The sequence below is a fragment of the Eucalyptus grandis genome, chromosome 2 (assembly GCF_016545825.1).
Source record: "Eucalyptus grandis isolate ANBG69807.140 chromosome 2, ASM1654582v1, whole genome shotgun sequence".
NCBI classification, from domain to species: Eukaryota; Viridiplantae; Streptophyta; class Magnoliopsida; order Myrtales; family Myrtaceae; genus Eucalyptus; species Eucalyptus grandis.
In genome coordinates, this window is record NC_052613.1 from 40,997,808 (window position 1) to 41,023,841 (window position 26,034).

Sequence of the window (26,034 nt, forward strand, 5' to 3'; positions counted from 1 at the left end):
TAGTAATTTGGGCTCCTTGTCTCGGAACCTCTAGAGAGAATCGCTAACTGCATCTTTGGTGCACCTGGTGCATGTACGTATAGAAATTCTCAACTGGCTAGTCGTAAATGGCCCCACCCTAAGACTATGAGACCAATGGTTATACCAAACCTACACTGAGATGTAGACTGTGATTCTCAAATATTGAAAAACAGGGTGTGATACAATGAAATAGGATGCAATGGAGACAGACACTGAAAATAAATAGATTACTTTTTTTTTTGCTATTTCCTTGTAGCGTAGTTTATCACTTCTAAATGATTTTTTATCCAGCCAAAGGATAATCTTCCATATTTGCTCCAGCATGTTTAACATTTTCAACCTGGCGAAAATTTGATTAGATGCAAAAGAGAAACGAGTGGAATATCAACCAAAAGAAAATCAAAACTGTTATAAACTGTTATACACACCTTAGTATTCGTCTTCATAAATAAAAGATACTTTTGCATTCCATAAGTACTGACTTGTTTTGTTATGCAGAACATCCATGTCTAGCACTTAGCCCATTGTAAATTTGAGTGTGTTGAAAGGTGAAATAGTTTTTGTGCTCAGGGACATGGCATACTTACATTGTGAAAGACCAGAGTGTGTGGCAAAAAATTGATAAGAATTCTCCTATTGAATATGCCGCAACAATTTCAATTAATCCTCCAACCGCTTTGAGAATGCTTGAAGACTTCACCTGCTTGGAACCAGGTATTAGACAGTACAAAAGTCCTCTTAGCTGTCCCCCAACTTTTACCATAAGCAATTTTTCTAAGTTGTCCTAATCAACTATGATAATTAGGGGATTCTATTGTGCAAAATGGGGCTACAAGTATGGTGGGTCGATGCCTCATCCAAATTGCAAAATCCCACGGCATCCATAGCATCAACATAATCAGGGATAGGTGCTCTTTTGAAAGCTTTCAGTAACCTTAACACTATATAACTTTTGTCAAACTATTGTTGTTTAAAACTTTTGTGTAGACTTTAGATAGCAAGGGTATGTGTGGGTTTGCTTTTATTTCTCTTTTCAGTGATCTGCCTTAACCATTGCTAGCAAGCCTTTTTTTTTTTTTTTTGCCCCTTGCGGGAAAGCATTGAGCTCTTTTCTACTTAGCTTCGAAAGTAACTTTGGATGGTTACATAGCCCGAATTATATCTGAAATTCAAGCTCTATGATGACAAGTTGGAACTTTTGGGGACTAAATTACTTATGGCAACTCTGTCTTTTCCTGTTCTAATTACGAACCTTGCTGGTGGACTAAAAGTTATGAACAATTGCCAAACGTACAAATATGTTGATTATGTTTGGTTGTGGCAGTGGTGTATCAATTTACAAATTGAAAATGTGCAAAAATATTCAGCATTCTCGTATCTCAGGTTTTTATGGAAGATGGTGTGATTGACAGAGATCTCTTGCATTGAATAACAAGGAGAAGTGGATCTTGAGCTTGTGTTACTGTAGCTGACCCTTTCAAACTTAAAGTAATACAAAGTGTGATCACTGATTCGAGGAAATTATAATCTCTGGCTAGGTGCTACACTGGGCAGGAATCTATGAGGCTAATTGAGCATTAGTTCATGCATTGGCATGCAAGAATGGTTCTATTATGAGGGCATTTTGAGAAACTCATTATGTTGAACTTATCAGAGAAAGTAAGATAGTACTTTAGGTTGGTTTTGGTACATCAGTTAACATCCTTCAATATGCCAATATAAAGATGAGGTTTTGTGATGAAGTAACATGTATAGGAAAGATTAGAATGACTTGCTTTTTGAATCTATTGAAGGCAAAGGCAGTTAATTGTAGTGTGAAGTGAAAAGATATGTTTCTGCATTGCTCATCAGAAGTGACTTGTTACTATTGATGCTGCTTCTACTATTTTTGTAGTCATCATGTGTTCTAGATGTTTATCGCTGGTATGTTTAGATCATCATACTACTTGGGCATTGGTAATTCCATCTTTTGTGGTTGCTAGTGGAAACTTACTTTTCGTATATCTAAGACCTCTCTTGCTTTGCAACTTCCTATAGTGATTTTTTAAATTCTGTGGTGAGACACAAAAAAGGTCAGAAAACATTTTGCGGTGCTTGACACATTAATTTAGTAGAGCTCTTGTTAGCCAGCTCATTAGTTCCTATGTGACATCTAGGACGAATTTAGTAGAATTCGTAATTTCTTTTTCAACTTAGCAGTTAGCACTGCATTTCAATAATTGAATTTGGTTTTTATTGGGCTTTCATGACCCTTTTTTTTCCGTGACAGAGCTGGCTCTGATGAAGCAAAAGATGCGTTGAGGAAACTCGATGCTGGAGAAGTGTTCACTGAGAGCCAATTAGAAGTAAAGAATGTCAAGAGTCTACTGGTATCATGCATCCATTAACCCATTCTACCATATTCTCATGCATGGACACACATCCATGTTTAGCCTTTGCCACTTGAGTTCTTTATTTACATCTGAAACTAGGATGATCTTAAAGTATCTACCCTTGGATTAAACTGTGTTGGTGGCAATGCTGCTTCCTTGGTGATGAAATTTTTTAGGTGCGACAAGTGTTAAAGTAGTGTTGAGTGCTTCCCATATCTTTCCGAAGAGAGCTGATTTCGTTTTGTTCTCAGGCGGGGAGGAACCATGCTGACATATGGTGGGATGTCTAAGAAACCAATTACGGTATCAACTTCATCTTTCGTCTTCATGGTAAATTAAGAAGCGGCGAACTAAATTTTCCACCTACGGTTATGAAGTTATTTCAATCAAGCCTTACAATTTGACAGGTCAATGTTTTGGTCTCGATCTTGGTCAATGCCCTATGGTTTTATTTTTTGTCTAAACTTGGCCCAAAATCTCACTTTCAGTGTTTGACGCAACCAAATTTGAGCAAAAAAAATTATTCCTAGAGTGAAGACTAAGAGGAATGGTGTAAACCAATGCTTCCATATATTCAATCGCACAGGGAGTTTTTTTTTTTTGGGGAGGGGGGTGGGGAGAGGCAATGTAATTACCTGTTAAGAAATGAAGCAAACTATGGATTGGTGAGAAAATCATGCACGTGAGATCAAGAGATTATCCACATGGATTTCTTAGGGCCAAAGAATCACTATCACTTGATCCCTTAATCGAAAGTAGTAATTGTGGCATAGCTCAAGCATCTTTAAGCCTGCAGTAGGTGCTGAACATCGGAAGAGAAACTTGTACCCATAGGAGGCGTTCTAATAAAAGATCCAGAGCAAAGAAGAAGGCATAGAAACAATGGTTCTACTATTGTCTCCTTCTTGATTTCATTGTGATATCTCATGCTAAAGTTCAATTGTACCCATAGGAGGCGTTTTAGTAAAAGATATAGAGCAAAGAAGGCATAGAAACAACGATTCTATTATTGTCTCCTTCTCGATTTCACTGTGATATCTTATGTTCAATTGTACAGTCAGTACTGCTGACTTCTGGAATTAATTCCTAAATCATAAAGCACATCTGGAGTGTATGATAATGATTGTTATGGTTTGCAAGATCTTTCTTTAAGGGGATTTTGGCTGCATAATTGAATGAGTTCAAATGATGTGACAGAGTGCAAAAGAATGATAGATCACTTGCTGGAACTAGTGCATGATGGGAAGTTAAAATACGAGTATGTCTTTGGTAACCTCTACTCAAATTGCTGTATTTAGGTCTCTATATCTTTATAGTAATATCCAATAGTATATCGTCAAGATGGTGTGTTTTGATTGTGGATGCATATAATTTCTCCAAAATTGCAGGACGAAGCTGGTTCCTTTTAGTGATTTCCACATTGCACTGGATAAATCACTGGGGAAACTTGGAAGCCATCCTAAGCAAGTCTTAAAGTTCTAAGGCTACTGAATATTAAGGGCGGTGAAAAGATGGAAAAATTCTACATCGTATTCTTCAAACGATCAGCTTGTTCTGAAGTTCCCATGCGCTAGATCAACCCGACACGATAACTATGTATCTTTTCCATTATTATAATTATTATTTTATCTTTTCATAAGTAATGCATCTCTTTCTGTTGAGGTCCCTCTTGTTGCTGCTTATTTTCGGCAATTTCCATTCTGAATTTGTTTTGCATCATGCCTTCCAATCTAAAACTAATCTTGTGCTCTGCTAAAACGTGAGGTCCGTCTGCTCAATTTGGAGATCCAAACATCAGCCCTTTATGGTATTGGAAGGGTCCGGAAAGTTTTCAGATTTTGCCAATTACAATTCTCATATGCATGTAACTATGTAAGAAGGAACATTGGGATACTTACCATAAATCATGTAAGCAAGATCGCATGCGTAGAGAAAAGAGCAAGAAGAACCATAAATTGTTCATGTGATCCATCTAATTCAGATGGGATGTGGACTGCCTTAGGGGAAAGTCACACATGAAACACACTAAGCAAAATCAAGTGAAGACTAGCGAATGGAAGTTACTTTTTAAGATAAAGGAAAACACACAATGGAAAGATCGTGTCAGCTTCCAAAGAATTGGCGATTGTTCAGTAATCACATAAAGAAAAGGCATCTTTCATCTAGACAATGTCGAGAACCGCACTCCTTTCTCAATAAAAAGTCGACCGCATCCCCAACAGTATCCACCACTTGCATGGGGTAAACATAAAAGAGTTCAACCAGGATATGCGATTTTCAAATTCATTTTCAACCTTGGAAAATTTAGAGAGAAAACAAATTCCCCGCAAAAGTGGCTTTCTATTATGCACAGCTTTGAAAAACTGACATTTTGCTAGGCCGAAGAGGGAAAGGGTTTGTTCAGTCATGTTTCATCCCACCAAGTTAGAATCTACAGATCATCTAGAGCATAGCAAATCAAGGTATATAAGTACTTGGAAGATCATCCGCGCTGACACCTCAAAACACTTAAAGTGTTTGGTTAATGGTCATGGAATCATGAAAGGAATCCCAAACTGTAAAATCAAAGAGGACAATAGCCGGGAAAATGTCCAACGATCTTATGTGGTCCTTCATCCTGTTTCTATCCCTAGTTTTCTATTATTCACTTTGCATATGTTGACTAGAGACGCATTCCATTTCTCACATGTACAACATGATTATTATGTCAAGAGATGGGATTCATTCGGTGAGCAAAGGCCAACATGGAATTCCACTATGACCCCAGCCTAAGAATAGAATTTCTAAACCAATCTAGTAATTTATTTTTGGTTATTTCACAGAAAATAAATAATTTAATAAATATTTTCCTAAAAATGATTATTTATATCGCTCAAAATAATTATTTAATAATAAATATTTTTATTATCTATAATAATTTATAATTAAATATTTTCATAAAAAGTGAAAATATTTTTAGTTCATTTATTTTTATAAGCAATACAAATGATTATTTTTATGAAGAATATTTTATTAATCATTCTCTTAATCAAAGATACACTCCTGTTATGTTTGTGCTATAGTCCCATCTTCTTAATTGAATTAATTAATCACCCAGGCCAAAAGTAAAGCAAAATCTTTCGGGCTCTAAATAGGCAATAATACTCTAACGGATTTTCATTGACCAACATTTAGTTATCCTCATGGACCAATACCATATGTTTTTATGGTCGTTATAGTCAAAAAGGGGATTGGAAATTAGAATACCTTTTGAATGGAGGAGATTATGTAAAGGCAAAAGAAGCAACATGGATGGACCATTTTTCTTAGCAAGAGTCCATCTTTTTCCAAATGTAAATGATGTAGCAGAAGTTTCGCTTGTTACTTCCATGTCATTAACGAGGCTGTCTAATCATTCATTGTCTCCTTAAAAGATGATGATCACACGCTTCCATTGGCCGGCGGTTAGTACACTATTAAACCGTCATCATTGACTTATCTCCCCCGTTGGGTGCTTAAATCAAAAGATTAATATACTGAAAAATCCTAAATTGGTACATTTATGATAAATTTACTCCAAATTAATTTTTTGACCATCAAAAATCATAAACCGATACACATTTGACAAATTTACCCCAAACCAGTACACTTGTGACAAATTTACCCTCTATTAATTTTCGTTAAATTTTATTGTTGAATTATTAAATTAAATGACATGTGGCAATTAATTGGTATATCAATTTGGGATTTTACTCTCCGTTTGTCACAATTTATAATTTTTGTAATTTTTTTGTGGTATTAATCCAATTTAGCATGGGATATATTTGTTACAAATGTACCAGTTTGGGATTTTTGACGGTCAAATAAATTAGTTTTTGGTAAATTTGTCATATATATACCATTTTAGGGTTTTTTATCATCAATCGGAATAAATTTGTCACAGGTGTATTAGTTTAGGGTTTTTCATGATAAAAAAATAATTTAAGGTAAATTTGTTACAAGTATACCAGTTTGAGATTTTTCAAGGGATTAACCCTAAATCAAAAGAAAACCAGCGTCGTTTTATCATGTCACGGTATCATTGTTAGAGTTAAACAATTGGAATGGAGTACCATGTTAGAAAATTCTATGAGACTTAGCTGATATTTTATTGCATTTTCCCTCATAAGTTTAAGACTATATTAATTTATCAAGAAATTTAAACATTGATAGATTCGGGCTTCGGTATAATAATATTAGGACAGATTATGCAATTATCTTGAAATATGACAATTCAATTTTTTCAACCCCATGCTCACACTCAACTCAATGCAATATATATACTCACATCAAACTCGATTCAACTCTAACATTAAAAACTAAATTACAGTGTAAACCTTCTAACTCCATCTCAAGTTCTCATAAAAAAATTCAAAAATAATGATTTTTTTCAAATGTCCTTAGTAAAAACCTTTAAATTATTAACAGGATTGCAAGTCACGTGATTGTAGTATTACGAAATTTGACACCTCCAACAATGGCAACCCATACTGTTGGGTCCAAATCCATAAAAGTGGGGGTGAAGTGCTTTTATATATATATAAAAATATTGATCTTTCTAGAACTAGCCCCTTATTTATTTATTTTTATATGCAATTCAACCGGTAGTTTGTAAAAAGGAACTTATAGAATTTAGGGAAAGAGAAATTGCAGAAACTCTTTATAGAGTTTCAATTAGGATATGCCTTCTCTTCCTTCTAGCTATAGTAGCCCAGTCAGGTTGAAATCCACCACTTGAGCCAATAGTGCAAATGCCAAGAACTTTTGTATTGCGTGGACTCAACTCCTTCGACGGCTATGTCACTATAGACTAAATAACTATTAGATCTCTTTCAATAGCTATTCTCGCACCTTGTGCACACGGTATGGTAGACATATTTTCCCAAAATTATCAACCACACTCTAAGTGTTTACAAGTAATCATTCGCACACTTCGTCTCTTACCTAAACAATTGTATTCTCTCTAAGTACAACCACTTCTTCCGTGTGTATAAAAATGATTTCGGCACCCTTGCTAACTTTTAGGATCAAAACTCAATTGACTACAAAAGCTCAAAGTAATAGATAGGCCAAAAAAAAAGGAAAATAAAGGGTTTGAAAAGTCAATAAAAGAAGCTGAACGAAAATAGTGGAAGCTTCAGCTGTTTTAAAGAGAGGAGAGAGGGAGGGCTTCAACAGAAATGAAAACAAGGGAAATGGAAACAGGGGAGAGAAGATGTGACATCCTGAATTTTATGTTTTGTTTTCGATTGAATAAGTTGGGCTTTTCATTTATGTGCCTATAGTTCTTTTCTCTGAGCTGATCACTCACGAGATAACTAGTCTCTGGTGAAGCCGTTAAGATATTTTAATGCAATAGATCTGAGAATTCGACTAGAAATCGACTGCTCAACCGTGCTAGTCTGCAAAGGTCATTACGGTATAGTTAAAAATCAATTAGAGACCGGAGATAGATCGACTCGACTGAGCCATGTGATTAAGTGTGGGTGATTCCACCTAATTGCAAAATTCTCGTCGATCGGCACTAGACGGATTATACTGTTATTTTGGTACCCTGTATCCGTATTTAAAATCTTGAAATTTTCCCGACAACCGAGAGTCATCAATGTGTCAAAGATATACAATGTAGCTCGAAAATAATCGACCACGGGTCAATTGCACTAAAAAATCCTAAAAGCTACCCAGTAAGTTGGGTCACGCTAAAATCACACCAGATTGAAATTAACCGTGAATTTAAACCCGATTTCAAAAATTGAAAGTTCTTTCATGCCACAATTCATTTTAGGACCGTCAACTCATCCTCTAAAGATTTTTCTGCAAACCGAGATTTTTTGGCAAAATTTCAAAGTAATGCAATTTTTGTCCGGGAAAATCAGAGGACCGTTTTTTGTCACATTTTTTAGATTCGAATTGGTTCAAATGATGAGGAAAAATGTAGTATTTGACGAGGACACCTTGGTTGGATTTATAGACGTCAAATTGAGTTCAATTAGAGCGGAATTGAATCAATTTGGATGGAAATTGTACAAAATTCGTAGGCCAAAGGGTGTGCAACATTTGAGGCATCAAAGGAAGCTTCTAGGGGAAGTTTTGGTGCTGCAAAATTGGCTGTGGATAGGGCAGAGCTAGTAGGGGCATGCAATGATTAAGAAAGAGGATATTTGTGGTCAAGGGGACCCCCAAAGCTTCTGCAGTCTTCTTCTCCCTCAACCAGCTTCCTTTATCCATTTTTGATCACTTTTGAAGGTCCAAAAAACTAGAGAGAATCCATAGAGGAACCCCCCCCCACCGTCGCAAGCCCGCCCAAAGCCGCCGGACCACCGCTCGCCAATCGCTCACGTTGCGCATCCCTCACGCGCACCGTCCGCCCGTTTCATGCCAACTGCCATTTTCCCCTGAGCCCTTGTCGCCGTAGGAGCTCAGCCAAAGCTCCACCATCGCCGTCGACCGCTGCAGCCATCGCCACCCTCTCCTTGCCGTTTTCGCACCAACCAGCTGTCGTTCCAGTTTGCTCGACCCAAGGACAAAATCGAAAAGCCAGCAAGGAGTTTCAAACTTCAAGGCCCGTTTTCAGGCTCGTCCGGTCTCCGCTTGGTGTGGCCGCAAGGTTGTTTGTTGCCTGTCTCCGCGTCACCGTCGTCGTGGACTCACCAGATCGCTAAACCAATGAGTTTACTTGCTTAACTCTACTTAGGGAGTTAATGACATTTAAGGGGTGATTAGTTTAAGTTAAGCATGGATTAGGTGGTTAGTTAGAATGGATTAGTGATTTAATTAATCGTTTGTGCATGTTAAGTGGTTAAAATAAACTAATTAGAGACTAGATAAGTTGTACTATTTATCTAGATAGGTTCACAAATTTTCCCGACTCGTTCGGGTAGTTAATTAAGCATTTTACTGCCTAAGTTGATATTTTTGGTAATTAATTATATTTATTTAATTATTTTTGTATTTATTTAATTATTTGTTTATTTTCCGGAAATTATACCGGGATAGCCGATGACCAAGATTTCGTGCTAATTGTAATGATGTTAATTGTAATGATGTACTTAGTTTTTACAATTGAATGCTATTTTGGAGATAAGTACACTATCAGTGCTAAAAGTTGTGTACGGCGCCCACTTTGGTGCCAAAAGTTTATTTTAGATCACTTAAGTGCCAAAAAGTTTGAAAAATGCTCATTTCAGTGCCAACGCCGATCTGGTTGGCTGAAAATCCGACGTGACAGTTTTTTATTAATATTTGAAGCCGATGTGGATCGTTGGAAAGTACAATCAACATGCAAAAAACAAAACAACATCGTTTAGCGTCTTTTCCCCCAAATAAAAAACCCTAAACCCCCAAATTCGACCAGAATCGGAAGTTGAAAACCCTAAATCCCCAATTCGACCCATTCGAGTGCATACTTCGATTTTCTCCCAAAGTTATCAGCTCGCTCTTGCAAATGGAGGGCAGAAGCTTCGGCAATGGCTCACATTCCTATTAAAAAAAAAAGTGAATTAGATAGTGAGTGTTACTGTTATTGTGGTTTACCGAGTCCGAGAAGAACATATGGGATCGATTGAATTCCAAGAGAAAATTCCATGGATGCGGCAAATAAAGTGCAAATATTTCAAATAAGTTAATAGAAAATTCTCTGATCGAGCGATAGAGGTGATCTTGGTGTTACTCGAAGGTCGAAATCAACCTCCACTTACGTTAATAGACAAGTTGAAAAATGTCGACTCAATGCAAGCTCAAATGAAAGGTTTAACATCTCTGGTTGACCATTTGAAAATGGAGACTTCAAGACTGAAAATTAAAATAAACTTTTATCGAGCGTTGATTGTGTTCTTATTCTCTTGGGTAATTTATTCAAATGTGAAGTGAGTAATGAGAAGAAGTTTGAATGTCTACCGTAGTCGAAGACACGGAATATGCACTTGTATTGGATTATTTATAAGTAAAATGTGTTTTTGGTTTGCTGCAATTTTTATATGCAGTAGAAGGTTTTGTTGTAATTTATGGTAGAAATGGAAGGTTGGAGTTGGAATGCATTAGTTGTGAGCACTTAAAAGTTTCATTATTTAGTTGTGTATTGTCAATATTTGTTTTAGTTAGTTTTTGTTTTAGATATAATGATTTGCTGCATTTTTTAAATGGTTGCTGGTTTGTTGTAACTACAAACCATGGCAAAATGGAAGGTTAAAGTTGGAATGCATTAGTTGTGAGCACTTACAAATTTTATTGTTTAGTTGTATATTGTCAATATTTATTTTGGTTAGTTTTTGCTTCAAATATAATGGTTTGCTGCATTTTTGTTGTTATAATGGTTTGCTGGTTTGCTGGTTTGCTGCAACTGCAAACTACGGCGAAATTAACAGATGGTGGCAAATTTACGATTGACCATTTCAGTGCCATAAGTTGTAAATAGTAATCGCTTAAGTACCAAGTTTTTTATAAAAGTGATCATTTAAGTGTCAGTCGCGATTACAAAGTGATCACTTTTGTTGCACAAGTTTTTTAGAAAAACATGTTAGTTTCAAACTTGCACCAGTCGTGGTGCATCTTGCATCTTGTTGCACCAAGGCATCTTATTCTTGCTGGTGCAACAAGATGCACCAACACCGAAAATTCCATCTTATTCTTATTCTTGCACCAGCACATACAACCAGAACCCCACAAATTCATTAGCATCCACAACAGCACAAAAATATACAGCATAACTAATAGATAATCGTCTTGCTAGCATTACTAGTCGAAACTAAGCCAAGAGAAAATAACACAAACAACTATTACCATTGACATTGATTGATTGTTTACAAAATAAAAACGTGTCTAACTTCACTCCCCAATCACTAAAAGTTCAGCACCCTCTTGAAAAAAAAAATAATGGCAATATACAGGCAACAACTACCATCAATGATATAATATCCAGCACCCTCCTAAAAAAAGAAAACATAAAAAGAGAAACTATGTCCAGCACCACATAAAAAGAGACCATGTCCAGCACCCTCCCATCAATCAATATGAACAACACCACGATCTCCTTTTCCTCTTAGAGCTTTGAATTAATTCATAATCCGAACACTCTTTCGAACTGGATGTTCTGGTTCTTTAACTGGGCTTTTTGTCACCTCATTTTGCTTGTTCTTAACAGCGGCTATTTTTGTTCTAGCACGTGTCATGTGTTGGTCTATATGATCACTATTGCTCTCAACGTTGGTTGAGATGGAACTGGTGCTAGGTTCTTTTTGGATGGCTGTTTTGTAGCTATACTCATTGTCTTCTTCTTTGGAGCACTCTTCTTTGGCTACGCCCTTGATTCTTGACTTCACCCACCTGGAGAGAGAAGTACCTCCGAAGTTCTCCCAGTCTACAAGAACATAGCGATATTGTCAACCAAATGAATTAAAGTACAATAAATTAAATGCATGAGGCGTACAAATCTTACATTCAAAATAGTCATTCCAATATATTAATCTGTGTAAATCTCATAACCATATTGCCTTAATCTTTTTCCAATAGCCCCTTTTGTTCGCTGTGATGCATCATTTTCAGCAGCAATTAGGGGAGCAACCTCTACAACTTGTGCAGTTGCTCGTTTTCTTACCTGAAAAACACATAATAAATTTAAATTTCAGCCCATAAAAGACAAATACAGCGATGTACAGCTTACAGAATATTTTTTTCTCGCTTGCTCAATAGTGGACTCAATTGTTGTTGTTGCTGTCCTGTCCGTTCCAGTCCATGTTCCTACACTTGAGCCTACAACAGGGCCTGTTTCTAGCCCTTTAGTAGGCCTTATAACAATATACTATATCAGGATTATGACCAACTACAATGATTTGAATAATTAAACATCTATTTATTTTCATGGTGGGAAACAAATGGAGAAAACTTCTCAAATTACAAGTGCATGACAGATGAAAAGCACAAGAGAAGCCAGTACACCTGATCAACCATCAAACTCTATCGAATATGAACTGAAAAGTTATTGAGGCAAAGAGGATACTTACCTTACAGCAGGGCTTTTTATTTACCCTTCAATAGGCATTACAGCAGGGCTTTCTGTCCTCCCTTTAATAGGCCTAAGAAGAAGCTCTTTAGTAGGTCCTGTCTCTAAATCAGCTTGCTATTGATGCTGCACAACCTTTCTTATCGTGCCTTTCCTTGCGGCAATAGAAGCATTTTATCTTTGCCCCAGTCCTACTCATCCTCTGACTTGATGCATCTTCCTACTACATTCTTCGTCACATCTTTGGCCTTCATATCTACTTCTTCAATGGCAAAGGTAGAGAGCTTTCATGATTTATTGGCTCCCAAAATTTGCTGCTTCTGATAGGCTGCATCATGAATTGGTATGAAGCAATGTATGAGCTTTTTTTGTACCAATCATCTGGGTTTTCTTACTTCATCTGACTAGCACAAATGGCATGGGCACGAGGAATTACATTCAGTTGCTAGGCTCGATATGAACACTTTCTTCAATCCAGGTTGACAACATACTTATCCTGATTTTTAATAATCTCATATCAATTAACTCTATTCCAAACTGGATGACAAAACCTACTAACAACAATGTTTGCATCCAATCTCTTCATAATCATAAGGCTACAGTCTCTAGTCAATTTCATAACCTCATCTCTTTGCCTATGCAATCTAGTCATCACCATAACTCGAATATCATCAAGCATGCTAATAATTGGTTTGTACCTGGCCTCTAAAATTTTGCTATTGAAAGCTTCGCTGAGGTTATGATATCGCATTTGAACTCTTCACTGAAGAAGGCCCGACACTAGTGCTTAGCTTCTGTCTGGAAGAGTACATCAAAACTTTCCTTTGTCAGCTGCAACAATCCTTGTTTGACTAATCTAAAATCAGCCATGTTGGTACTCTTCATTATCTACTAGAACTGCTTCTATAGCCTATCTCCTTTGAAGTTCCTTGACCAGTTTGCATATATGTGCCTCGCTCACATTCTATGCTCAGCATGTGACATCAACTCAGCCAATGATGCTGAGCATCAACTCAGCCAATGCAAGAATAAGTCCCTACAAAAATTCAAACCAATAAATACAAATCAGGAAAAATATGCAAGTGATTAATATTAAAAGGGAATTGATTAATTGACGATGGAATTACCTTCTATTGGTCGCTCATGAATGTTCATCCTCTCCCATCGATTATTTTAAGGTCAGCCATTAAATTTTTAAGAAACCGGGACCAACTATCCTTGTTCTCTATCTTCATCACCGCCCAAGCTATCGGAAACATTTGATTATTAGCATCTCTCCACACAGCAGCCAACAACTCCCCCTTGCATAAACCTTTTAGAAAGCATCCATCCAATCTTATAACTAGGGGTGAGCAGCGGTTTAGGGTCGACCCTGGACCGACCCTGGACCGGCCCAACCCTGTCGGTCCTGGTCCGGTTCCCAAGGGGACTGGGTTGGTCCTTGGTCCTGAAATTCCAAGACCAACACTGTGCGGATTGGTCCTCGGTCCTAAGAGTTTTGAGTCGGTCCAACCCTGGACCAACCCTGTATATTAAATTATATTATTTATAATTCTTTTATATATTCAAACCTAAGTAAAATGTCTATTATATTATATTATATTGAGATGTTCTATCAATATCACTAATAGTAATTTCAATTTAAAATTTTTGTTAAGTATTAATTATGTGTCGTTTGTTTTGTTTTCAAGTGTTTAGAAATTCAAGTGAATTAACAAGATGTGAAGTTATATATTCACGGTTTATATTAAGTATTTTGAACTTTTTTTGATTAATTTATATTTTACTAATGAATTTCAGCTGCACTTTGCTTTTCAATTTGTGTCAAATGGTAGAAGTTTTTGAAGAGTAGAGTAGTACTGCAGTTGCTACGGTAATTTGCTAATCAAGTGGTGTGAAACTCATTTTTTGGTTGAGTAGACTCTACATGATCAAATGCTAGTCAAGTGGTGCGAAGCTCATTTTTTGGTTGAGTGGACTCTACATGATCAGGAAAACACTTTTGCATATGGTGTTATAAATATTAAAGATAGATGATTACAAGAACTTTCCATCTTGTCCCATATCTCTATGAGCGGTTAGCGGATACGAAATTTCTATGATTGTGTCATCTTAAATTTGCTAAATATGTATTGGTATTTTATAGTTTAGTTGCACAATACCGTATTGTTGATGGATGTGTAATTTGAATTTGTAGGTTTGCTTTTTTAGGAAGTATAAAAAATAAGACCAAAAAAATTATTGATCGGTCCCGGGTTGACCCTGGAACCGGACTGAACCCATTGGGTCGGTCCGGTCCTTGGTCTCAGGCTCAATAGGGTCGGTCCTCGGTCCTAAAAATTGAGGACCGACACTGTATGGGTTGGTCCTAGGGTTAGGGGGTGGCCCGGACCAACCCGGACCATGCTCACCCCTACTTATAACTCTTCTACAACCAGCCAAGAAGCCCCATTTGCATGCATTAAAATAAACATAAAATCTATCAAATCTAAACTCATAATCAGGGAGTGGTCTCTCTACAACCTCTACATATACCCGACTAGATGGGTTTTGAAACATGCATTCGCCAGCATAATCACATACCTACGCATATTCTTCCTTATACCCATCCATCAATATTTTCATCACTCTCATCTTAGCTCTCTTGCATTGATTCCTTGACACATTAACCCATAATTGCTCCTTCACTAATAGTTGAAATTGAGGACTCTTGATCTCGGGCATTGCTTTGATAGTATTGAAAAAATGCTTCGCTAATCACACACTTGTTGCCCTTTTATTGTTAAAGATAATCGGACAAGCATGCTCCTCTTGGAAGGACCTAATCTGGAATGACCCCTTCTTACTCAGCGCGCCATAGAGCCTCCATGAACAATTGGGTTGTGAACACTTAGCTCTCATAAATTCCTTTGTGTTTCTAATGAATTCAACGCTCCTCTGTTCAGCAATGGAATTCTTCACAACAGCTTCCTTGAACTGTTTGGCATCGTCAAATCTCATGCCCATAGACAAAACAGGTTTATCAATAGTCGGATCATAACGAAGGTACTTACTTTTTCTTCCACAAACAGGTTCTTCATCATCATAGTCAAGCTCATTCTCCAAACCAGCAACTTCATCGCCGCAGCTTTCTTCATCTTCACTTCTATTACCTTCAGCTGGAGCTACATCCCTATTTACTAGCTTGGGCCTCTTTGCTAAAGTTGCAACTTTTTTTTCTGAGAAATTCCCTTTGCTTTTGTCTTGACTATACGAGTTCATCATCATCTTTGTCACTTGGGAAACTTACTGAAACCAAATATTCATCTTCTAATTCACTAGATATAGTAATTTCCCATTCTAATCCAATGAAATCTTTATCACCCACATCTTCCCCAAAGATTTCAAGACATCTCCCTGTTTGTTCATCTCTATCAATATGACTTCCCTCCCTCTCATTTTGCCTTTCATCTAACATAAACTCATCCCCGACTTGATTACTCGCTTGAGTAAGATTCCTCACTTCTCCTCTTTCAGTGGTGGTCTACTTATCCCCATCCCCATCCTCATCCTCATCCTCATCCTCACCATCCTCATTATCACGATAATACTCAACATATACTATAACTTCTTCGACGTGAAGATAATAGTAAATGATATCCTTAATACCATTATTATCATTAAAAAATCTCAAGCCATCCTTCAATTCCTTCCCATGAACACAGTAATGTAGTTTTTACACTTTGCATCATAAAAAATACACCAAATCCCTCAGAAAATCAATATATGATGACTTCCGAACATTGACATAGATAGTACATTCATTTCCACCACTATATTCCCAATCCTCGACGCCAATAAGAAACTCTCCACCATAACAAACAATGACGCCTACCTGATTCTCGTCCATGTCGATGTTGCACCCAATTGAAAAAAAAAAAAAAGCCATTAGTCTTCGGGACCACATAACAGAATCGGCAACTTCACATGCAGGTCATTGTTGTTTTGTTATCCAGCAACAAATGCAACGAATTTATTCAATTCGGTGCTTTTATAGAAACAAATGAAACCGAATTGAATAAACAAAGTCAGGTCCTCACCACCCATTTTTCAATTCAATCACATTCGGTCCCCCACAGAAGCAGTCTAATTAATAAAATAAAGTAAGGTCCCACCACTGTTTCCCTTCGAGTCGAGCCCCCATTTTCCCCTCCACGCCCTATTTTTCTATTCAGTTCCCACAAAAGAAAGCGAACGAACGACAGAACCCTCAATTTTTCTATTCAATCCCCATAAAAGTAAGATCCCCACCACTTTCCCCCTGAACCAAGCCCTCAATTTTCCTTCTGCGCCCTAACTTGCCCGTCGGAACCCTAAATTTTTCACTAAATTGACCCACGTAAAGAACATGACAAACCTCAATGACTGAGAGTTGGGGACGCAGCCAAAGAACGACCGTGAATGACGGTGAAACTACAACGATGGCCAAGTGACGGCGAGTGAGCGAACAACGGTGGGTGAGCAAACAACAGTGGGTGAGTGAGCTACGGCCGGCGTCGAGTGAGAATCATATACGAACACCGTTTTGGTCATTTTTTACCGTAGTCAATCTACTCGAATCCACTCTAACGACAGTCGTTTTGTAAGTAATCCACGTGGAATGATAAAACAACGTCGTTTCTTACGAAGAAATGAAAATGGCGTCGTTTGTTCCCACCCACTGTGGATAGTCGTTTTTTTTTTTTTTTTTAATATAAAAGACACGTAATCATTTTGGCTGGAACTCTCGCCGGTGGCACCAAAGTGATCATTTTTTCTCCGATTTGGCACTTAAGTGATCCGACGGAAACTTTTGGCACCAAAGTAAGCACCGTATACAACTTTTAGTACTGATAGTGTACTTACCCCGCTATTTTGTGCAAATTAAGTGGTGATGGTAATTTTGGGTATTTATCCCAAAATTGTGTAATTTCGATATTTAATCAGAAAATATCAAGGCGTCGGTTTTTAAAGCCAAAAATGTTTTTAGGCACTATATTAAATAGTGGGATTTTTGAAAAGAAATATATGACATTTTGGCTCAGACCGACCGTGTACCCATACACGATTATTTTTATCGGATATTTTTAACACGATGATGATAGGCCAAGTTCGTTATTTAATTGAGGAATTGGTGTGGAAAGCACAATGTCCTTGGCCGGGATTGATAGCATTGAATCGTCAGCTTGTGTGAGCATTGAATTGTCAACTTGTGTGAGCAATAATTGTCAGCTTATGAGAGCAATATTATATATTAGCTTGTGTGAGCAATGATCATCAGCTTGCGATAATATTCTATATCAGCTTGGGTGAGCTATAATATATACATCAGCTTGTGCGAGCAACCATCTATATTAGCTTATGCGAGCATAAATATAACTCAGCTTGTGTGAACGGTGATCGACTTGATTGAATTGATAGATGGTATTAATCGTATCGAATTGAATGGATTGAATGATCGATTAGATTGAATTGATTGGTTGAGATTATGAACTGTACTGACGTGCAAGAGGGAACTAAAGCAATGTAAGTATTCTGACTTGTGTGTATAGACTGCCTCTATGCGTATTTCCTTCCTAGTCGAAGTTTAGGAGGTGAACTTGCTGAGACATTGTCTCACCCCGTCGTAGGCTCAACTTTTCAGGTCCTTAGATGGCGGTTCCTCTGAAACGTGTTGGGCAACCCAGGAGGATTTCCGAGCAGGTTACTCAATTCCTTATTCCTGGGGGCCACGAGGTCTAGGTCTATGAACTCGTGATGACCACCGTCTGGGTTGATGAGGGTTTACTTCAGAGAGTACCCCATCAATTTAGGGCGTGGTATCGTTGCGGGCTCAATGGACACAGGGAGGGTCCCTTATAGGATTCTAATGTCCCAACTACGGTAATAGACGTCGCTCATGGCGAGGGCACAGCTAACCCTCCTGCTAGTCAGGTGGTGGACCCAAGTCCCCAGGAGACCTCGAAGTTTTCAGTTAGGCATTCAAGTGCCCAGAGGACTTGTAGGCTTTTCTGTTTGAGCAGACTTTTGACTTTAGACTAGTTTTATATATAAATCGGTCTGTTTATAAAAACATGTTTTGATTGTGAATTATTTCTTGCTTTTTTATCCCATGTTGTTTTCTGTTAGGGGATTTGTTTATTCGCTTCCACATGCGCAATAAAATGAATGGGTCGGTGACGCGTCCTAGGACATCGCAAATTTATCGACCACCGAGGGATGGGCACGCGCTCGAGGATCAGGGCGTGACAGGAGAGAAAGAAGAGAAAGGAAAAAAAAAGGGGGAAAAAGAGAAAAAGAAAATTTTGCATGTTTGCAATCCGGACGCCTCATCAAGCCAACTCAAGTTTGTTTTGCAACGCTGGTAAGAGATCAAATCTTTAATCATCTACTTGAAGCAATCATCACAATTATGACTCAAAATTCGGATTTCTTGGATATTTGTATGGCGAAGCCCGATTTTTGATTTTTTAAGCTGCATATTTCTGTAGAAATGGTACTTGGGGATGTTGTGAAGCTATAGCATCTTACGGATCATGATTTAAGCTTGCGGTTTGTCTGGAACGGAATTTTAAAGTTGGGGGCGCATTTTGGAACTGTAGCAATTAAGCCTGTTTTTTTGTTGTTTTCGGTGTTGTTTTGGGGCGGCTGAGTTGAGGCCGTTGTAGTACGTCAAGAGATTTCTAAAGATTGTAAGATGGCTTAAAACAAATTTTGTGGAGGAAGTTATGGCACGACAAAGTTGGCGCATGGGCCGCGCCTAGTAGAAAACAATAGGTTTTCGCTAAATGTGAGCTTTTGTGACGCATAGGTGTTGTTTCATCGACAAATAGGCCTAGTATGGGCGAGTCCTTATAAGAATATCATTTTTACTCGGCCTTTTGATATTTTTTTTTCCGTTGATTGTTAGGGATTCGAGTACATTGGTTCGAGTAAGCGTCGTAGTTGATTTTTAGCTTTTCCCAGGTGAGTGGCACTATTTTTTCTTTGTATTTTAAACTCATGTTTTGAGAAACATGATGGATTATATATTCTATGAGTTGATAAAAAGGCATATCTTGTTGCATAAAACAAGATCGAGCTATTACTGCCATTTTGTTGTTTTAAAGAATGAGTTATATTTCGAATTCGATTTGAATGGTTGTTTGAAAATGGTTTGTGAAATTCTTTATGAAAGAATCCTAAGACATTTTGAAGAATGCTTTGATATTTATATATCAAATTTTGAGTTGTGATATGACTTTCCTTCTGATGTTGGATTACTGGATATTGTGATTGTAGTTAATGCTTAATATCTCTGTGAACCCTAAGGGGTGTGTGGATATGTGTATACTAATCTAGGATATCATTGTGGCCCTAGTCATCGGCTAATAATAGGTGAAAACTTTCTCAAGAGGGGAGTCTTGGTCATCTTGTCACGGGTATTACGTGTGACCATGGCTAGACATTTGAGCATGAATTAGTCAATGGAGTGGACCATTGATATGTGACTTGAGTTTGATCGATGAAATGGACCATTGATGTATGGTTTGATGAGATTAATCAATAGAATAGACAATTGATGCATGTTTTATAAGGTTGGCCGATGGACTGGACCATTGATATCTTCGGTATTTAAGTTATGATTATATATTATGTTAAAGTGAATTATGTTTGCATTTTATATGCGTATAGTGATTTCTCGATCCATTTAGAATAAATGTGTTAGTCACTAAGCCGTGGTAGCTCACTTCTCTCATCTACTTGTTTTTCAGGTTTTTCGGCAAGTCACAAGTAGGTGTGAGCGTTCGTTCGAGGATGACTTTTGTGGTGGAAATTTTTTGGTATGACTTGTGCATAATTGATAAGTTTATAAGTTAGTCTTTGCAGGAGATATATGTTTTGGTTTGATGGATTATAGAAATACTTTGATATTATAACCAAATGTCATTTTCTCAAATATAAATATATATATATATATATATATATGGATACATATATGTTAATATCAGATTGAATTTTGGTTATGTTGAGATTACGTCAATTGATGAAAGGACAGCTCCAATAAAAACTCTCCTGTTTCAACTGTCCGATTCAAGTTGATTGGAGAATGGGTTTCACTTCATCACGCAAAAAAGAGACGTTAGAAGGGATATCTAAAATAATTAGCAAATGGAAAAATCATAATGATAAAGAAAGCAAGCAGAAGTTGGTAAGTTTACAAATTTACTACAACGTTGTGAGATCTATTATGGCATTTGCAATTTATATACGATAATTGTAAAATTTATTAAAAGTTGGTTATTCGTTAATTCATTTCGAAGTCAGCAAATTTCTAATGGTGCTGTTAAGTTGTTGATTGGTTATTTGGCAATAAAATTGATGGTCATGTTTTTCTTTTATCGATTGTACTAGATATTGATGTTGGCTGGGTCCACCTGTGTGGGACCCAGCCAACATCAATAAATAGAAGAAAGAAAAGTCAAAAAAGCAGAAAGGAATAGAGAGATAGGCTGCTTGTTGGGGAGAAAGAGACGAGAGCGCGAGCACGCGGAGAAGATAGAAAGAGAGCTGCGGCTTCCCGGTCGGGATCGGAAATCCAGGCGTCATCGGAATTGGCTAGTATATTGATCGTAAGATCAAGAAAGACGAGTCGATCGACTTTCTTTATTCAAAACCTTCTCCAAATTACCTCCCGTTTCTCCTATTACAATCAGAATTTCTTGTTTCACTTATGTTAGTCTTCTTTTACGATGATAGAACCTTTGTGTATGGTGAAAGTTTTCAGGCTGTTCGTGATTTTTTTTAGCATTGAATTTTCTGTGTAAAAATTGCTTGTCTTTTTTAATCATTTTGACATTATATTAACTCATTATGAGATTGTATTGTAGGAATATATTGCCAGTTATTATTGAAATTGCGTCGATTTTGGTCCATTTAATCTTGGGAGGATAACTTAATTCTGAATTAGGTTAATTTTTTATGAATTGTTGCCGGGGCACTCCAACTATGCATCAATAATTTTGGAAATCCATCAAGAATGGGAAAATTGCCGCATTTTCCTTTGACTGACCCTGCACTTGGCACTGCCGAAAGCTTGCGTCGGCCGCATCATTGATTTTTGGTCTCATCGACTAATAGCATTTGATTTTATGATCTTCGTCGTTGTGAAAAAAATATGATTTCCGTCTCAATCGCGTCCTCATCAGCATCTTTGATTTTATGGTCTTTCATGAAAAAAATATGATTTCTATCCCAATCGCGTCCTCATCAGCATCTTCGATTTTTTTTTTCTCACCGGCCAATAGCATTTGATTTTATGGTCTCCATCGTCGTGAAAAAAATATGATTTCTGTCCCAATCGCGTCCTCACCGGCATCCTTGATTTTTTTCTGTCTCGTCGGCCATCAGCATTTGATTTTATGGCCTTCGTCGTCGTGAAAAAAATATGATTTCTGTCCCAATCGTGTCCTCGTCGGCCCATGGCATTTTACTTGCATTTCCCAGAACTACTGCATTATTGCCTCGAACGTGTTGACGCAGCTACGTTCCACGACTTTTAGCCATTTCGTCTTCACCTATCGGAGGGACGATCCAGTCAAAAATGTTGTCCAGCAAATTCCTTGTTCTCGCCCATTTTTTTAAGTTGATAATTTTATGCTCAAATGAAAATCCTAATCAGCTACTCCTGATCAAATATTGCTATTTCCCTCTCCACTTTCAATATAGTCCAATTCGAGTCAAAAGCAAAGAGAAAAGAGGGCATGTCTCGATAACAATTATAGAGCGCTTCTGTGCGTGCCATGTTTAGAGATCATCAGCAAATGAAATATCTAACATAATAAGGAGAGCGAGTAGATTGGTATCAACTTCAATTGAACACTGCAATTTGGAACCATCGTGTGCAAATTTGAGTTCAGAAAAGGTCCACTCAGAACAGTTCAAGTTCGAGTTAAAGAGATCTTTTTGAGATCTTTTTCTTTATTTGTTTATTAAAGTTAAACAGAACAAGCCGGCTATGTTGGGCGTGGAATACGCGTTTCCCAAATATCTATTCCTCCCTTCCCTCTCCCTCGACAGACATTTTTTTTCATCGCATCTACAAATTCCACAGTAACATGCTCCTCATATTATCGTCAGTCAATTTCATCTATTTTCATAATATTTTAAGAATTCGAATGGTATGTTTACCAAGCAATTTTGTTCTTTTGTTTACTTCGATTCTCATGGACTAATAGCATTTGATTTTATGGTCTTCGTAGTAAAATACTATTGACTTTCTGATTCAACCATGTTCTCGCAGACCCTTGGCATTTAAACTGGTTTTCTTATAACCACTCCATTACTTTGTTAAGAACATCCAGTGTGAGAGAGAGAGAAAGAGAGAGATCCACCAAGTAGAGCAAGCTATTGCTATGGTGAGCTCAGATGCAATAACGTCATGGGGGAGCGAATATCAAGTGTTTCTAAGCTTTAGAGGACCCGACACTCGCATTAGACTCAGTGACTTCCTCTACCATAGCTTAACTTATGTTGGAATCTGTGTCTTTCAAGATCAAAGAGCTACGTGTTGGTGAAAGGATTGACGGATTGCTTCAACGAGCAATCGACAACTCCAAGATCTACATACTCATCTTCTTTCAGACTAATGTTTCAAGCCCATGTGTTTTCGCGAGCTCGGCAGATTGTAGAATAATCCAAATAAAAAGGCAATAAAGCAATCCTTCACCCGCGACAAGGCTAGGGTGAGGCTAGCCTCGCCCACATCTGGGAGAAGCCACCTTGCTCATGACCTTGGGCAAGGGTCGTGTCTCTTGCCAGCCACTACAAGGAATCCAATGAGGAAGAAGAGGAAAAAGAAAAGAAAAATGAAAAATTAATTTAAAAAATTAAAAAAAAAAAAATTGCCATGTCAACATTAGTCAAGCGGTTGACATCCACATTAGTGTCAATCAATCAAAATTAATCGGTAGACTAAATTGATATCAATGTAAAAATTTATGATTAAATTAATTTAATTTAATTATTTATAATTGAATTAATATCAACACTATAGATTTAAGGATTTTTTTTATCATTTTTCATAGCTATCGCATCAACAAACAAACAAACGGATAAAATTATGGAGATGCAGGTGCCTTGGGCGGCGGCCGACAAAGCACGTGATCATCATCTTTTAACGAGATAATGAATGACTGGATAGCCTCATCGATGACATGGAAGTGACAAGCGGTAATTCCACTAGGGCATCTACTTCCGGAAAAAGATGGATTCCCACTTTTTTCTTTTGTACATTGGCTTACTGTAAAGCGCAAGTGAGAGCATTAAATTCCAAAAAAAAAAAAGGGGCCTATTAACTTATGTCTTTGTTCGGTGCTTAAATCATGTTACGGTGTTGTCGTTATACTTAGACAGCTGAAAATGACTGAAGTGCCATGTTATATAAATTCGACGGGACTTAGCTGAAATCTTTTATTGCGATTTTTCTAATAAGTTTAAGATTACATTGATTCAATTAAAGAGTTTATACCTTCATAAGTTTGAATTTTGTTATAACAATTTTAGGATAGATCGTGTAATTATCTTGAAGACATAACAATTTAGTTTTTTCAATTCCATGCTCACGCTCAACTCAATACAATATATATGCTTGCATTAGACTCAATTCAACTCTAATGGTTACGACCAAAAAAAAAAAAAAAAACTCTAATGGCAAAAACTGAATTACAGTGTAGAGTTTTACAATCCATCTCTAGTTCTGATAAAAAAATTCAAAAATAATGATTTTTTTCTTTGTCCTTAGTAAAATCCTTTAAATTATTGACAAGGCTTGCAAGTCACATGATTGTGGTATTACAAAATTTGACACCTTCGACACACAATCCATATTGCTAGGTCCAAATATATAAAAGAGGCAGTGAAGTGCTTTTTTATGTATGTAAAAATATCGATCTTTCTAGAACTAGCCCTTTATTTAAAATTTGTTTTTCATATACAATTAAACTAATATTTGTAACAAGAAACTTATAGAGCTTAGAGTTTTCAATTAGGATATGCCTTCTCTTTTAGCTCTAGCAGCCCAATTAGGTTGAAATCCACTACTTGAGCCAACATTGCAAATGCCAAGAACTTTGTATAGCGTGGACTCGATTCTTTCTATGATTATCTCACTATAGACTAAATAATTATTAGATCTCTTCCAATAGCCATTCTCACACCTTGTGCACATAGCACAGTAGACACATGCTCCCCAAAATTATTAACCACACTTCCAAGTGTTTATAAATAATCATTCGCACAGTTTGTCTCTCACCTAGACAATGGCATTCTCTCTTAGTACAGTCACTTCTTCCGTGCGTATGCAAATAATTTTGGCACTATTGCTAGCTTTTAGGATCAATACCTAGTAAAGAGATAAATCTCAAGAATGCTCGATGTGCTTCAATTTTTCTTGTTGCAAGCACTTGATGGCAAGCTACGTTTAACTTGTGGTTTGTCCTTATAGGCCTCCATAAACAACTCTGTAATTCAACTGTTTCCTCACCATCCCATATCATTTGATTGTTTTACTTGTATAACCACTGCCTTTTTTTTTTCATGACGTGTTGTCGTGGCCACCTTCTACAACTCTCAACCATTTCATATGCACATATCAAAGAATTGACCTGCTCAGAAACTTTATTTAGAAAAAAATCCTAACTATTAAACCGCATCACTGACCTCCCTCCTCTTTTCTTTAAGGTAGCAATTTTACGTTCATATGAAATATCCTAATTAACTACTCCTGGTCAAACATTCCTATTCGGCTCCCTTGTTTCAACCATCCGATTTGAGTTGAAACGCAGAATGAGTTTCATTTTCATCACATGAAAAAGGAACTTTGAGAAAGAGTATTTAGAGATCATCAACAAATGAAAAAAAATCGAAATGATAAGGAGAGGGAAAAGAAATTGGAGGCTACAAATTTAGTACAATGCTGCGAGACCTACTATAGCACTAGCAATTTATTTGCCATACTTGTAAAACTTCAGAGAATGTGGTTATTCACTAATTCATTTCAAAGTCGGTAAATTTCCAATGGTGTCGTTTAAGTTTGATAAGTCATCTGACAATCAAATTGACGGTCATGCTTTCCGAGCTGGGAGGGGCGCAAGGGGTCACTCTCCCCAGGGAGGTTCTCCCTCCGTTTCACTTATGAGCAGTTTAAGAACCTACTCAAATCCATCTTTTTAGGGACTGTACTGGATATTTTGGTTGGCCGGGTCCGTCTCTGTGGGGACCAGCTAACATTAATAAATAAAAGAGGAAAAATGTGAAAAAGTCAAAAAAGTAAAAAAGAAGAAAAGAAAGATGGGCGGCTCGTGCGCAGAGTAGAGGACAGAGGATAGAGAGAGGGCGCGCGGAGAAGATAGAAATCATGTAGTTGACATTTGATTGACTGAAAAGAGAGAATTGGTGTTTTAGTTTTCAATGGTGTCGTTTAAGTTTGATCAGTCATCTGACAATCAAATTGACGGTCATGCTTTCCGAGCTGGGAGGGGCGTAAGGGGTCACTCTCCCCAGGGAGGTTCTCCCTCTGTTTCAATCATGAGCAGTTTAAGGACCTACTCAAATTCATTCTTTTTAGGG

The 26,034-nt window shown here is 37.3% G+C and overlaps 1 protein-coding gene and 1 pseudogene across 3 annotated transcripts in view; one reads left to right on the top strand and one right to left on the bottom strand.

The window, feature by feature from the left end:
- The window catches only part of LOC104432816 (uncharacterized protein YKR070W-like), a 71,992-nt gene that overhangs the window by 5,608 nt on the left and 40,350 nt on the right, over positions 1–26,034 (bottom strand). The gene's annotated exons all lie outside the window — the stretch shown is intronic.
- LOC104435368 lies at positions 127–3,946 on the top strand (annotated as a pseudogene).